This window comes from Talpa europaea (genome assembly GCF_964194135.1).
Source record: "Talpa europaea genome assembly, chromosome: 4".
NCBI lineage: Eukaryota > Metazoa > Chordata > Mammalia > Eulipotyphla > Talpidae > Talpa > Talpa europaea.
The window spans coordinates 76,615,820-76,617,633 of record NC_140070.1 but is presented as its reverse complement, the minus strand read 5'-3'; the positions used below and the strand labels follow the sequence as shown (position 1 = coordinate 76,617,633).

General features: G+C 38.6%; 1 pseudogene across 1 annotated transcript; it reads right to left on the bottom strand.

Annotated features, from left to right (window-relative positions):
- Positions 1-831: 831 nt before the first annotated feature.
- Positions 832-1,410, bottom strand: LOC311169487 (large ribosomal subunit protein uL6-like; annotated as a pseudogene). The gene has a single exon. The product of its transcript is annotated as a large ribosomal subunit protein uL6-like (transcript).
- Positions 1,411-1,814: the final 404 nt, after the last annotated feature.

The following is a 1,814-nucleotide window of genomic DNA, read 5'->3' as shown; positions in this document are numbered from 1 at the left end:
TTATAATGGACTCCCCTACTTATATCTGTTTAGAGCCTGTATGATCAAGTAAGTTGCCCAGCTAACAATACTTCCTGATCATCTTTTTTTTAAAAGATTTATGTATTTTTTAACACTACAGTGTTTAATTTACGTATCAAAAATTTAACCATTTTCAAACCAAAGATTAACTCTTTAATATAGAAAAACCCTATTTATTTGGCTTAAGGTCTCACTAAAACATACATGTTCCAAGTGATTGTTATCTATTTTTTCTTAATTTAAAATTATGAGGGACTAGGATGCTGAAATAAATGCCTAAAGCAAATCAAAGATTTAAGACTGAGAGGATCCTGGAGCATTGAAACCATGTTTATCATAAACTCAATATTCCAACTCTTACCAAAACTCTTTGTTCTATTTCTCAGTTGCCTTTTCACAAAAAGTTACTAGTATAGACAAGTGAATGACACATACTTGCCTCACAACATTCAATTTTAGATCACTACAAAATTTCTTATTTTCTATATCCAATTAACAATTTCAAGTCATCTGACACTGTTACTATATTCCTCTTGCCTGTAATACCCTTGATATTCCTTTGGAAATCAGATTCAAGCCTTTTCTCTGTAAAGTCCTTCAGTAAAACTGTTTCTTGTTACTTTTCTTAGCACACTAGAACTGACTTGAACTGTTTATTTGCTTAAAAATTTGAAAGGATAATCAGCTTAAGGAAAAAAAAAAAGTCCCAAATCAATGATGACTTTTATTATTGCATCTTAAATATGCATCACAAATAGGTCTAAGAAATCATCCATTATCTTGCTGCTCTGTAGCTGGACAACTTAAATCTTACTCATCAGCTTGCTGAACTGTTCCTTTTTCAGAAACATAGATACCACCCGAAAATTTCCTGATATCCTTGTTTTTTACTGTTGTGGCTTGCTGAATCAAAGCAGCTGAATTTGATACAAGTTCAATGTCGTTTCCTTCAAGAATCAACTCATCTTTCTGGGCTTGAGATACTGAACAAACACCACCTTGTCTCATCCGAACCCTGCGAATGTATTTTTCACCCAAGAAATTTTGGATTTCAACAAGAGACCCATTCTCCTGAATAACAACGTTGATAGGGAAGTGAGCATACACAGAACTCATCTTCTAAAGGAAGCCCAGTGAAACACCCTTGATCATGTTCTGTACATGACTACAGATAGTGCGAACAGTAGCCAGCTCCTTTCTATTTCCCCACCATTTGTCAACCCGGAGCCTCTTCTTTTTCTTCCCATGCAAACTGAGTTCAACATTGATGTAATTGAAGTCCCTCCGCAGGGTGTCTCTGGGGCCCTTCACAATAACAGTGCGACCCTTCAGGGATATGTCAACATTTTCTGGAATGTCCACAGTCTGATTGTTGAGAATGGTCTTCATTCTCGCAGTAGATGTGGCAAAAAAAAGAGATTTATGTATTTTTATACAAGACCTGGGGTACAGGCCAGAGGTGCGGGAGGGTGAGAGGATTCACCAGAGACAGAGTGGGGAGCAGAACAGGCAGACAGACTGAAAGCACTGCTGAGGGGAGTAGGGGGTGAGACAAGAGAGGTCTGCCTCATCATGTGGGAATCCACCTATCTGGCTGGGAATCGAACCTGCTGCAGAGGCTGCTGACAGCTTCACAGTGCTGCGCTCAACCTGCTGTGTCCCTGGGGAGGCCCTCTTTTTGTTTTTTTTTTTTAAAGATTTACTTATTCATGCATACAAGAACTAGGATACAGGCCAGATGTGCGAGAAGGTGAGAGGATTCACCAGAGACAGAGCAAGGAACAGAACAGGCA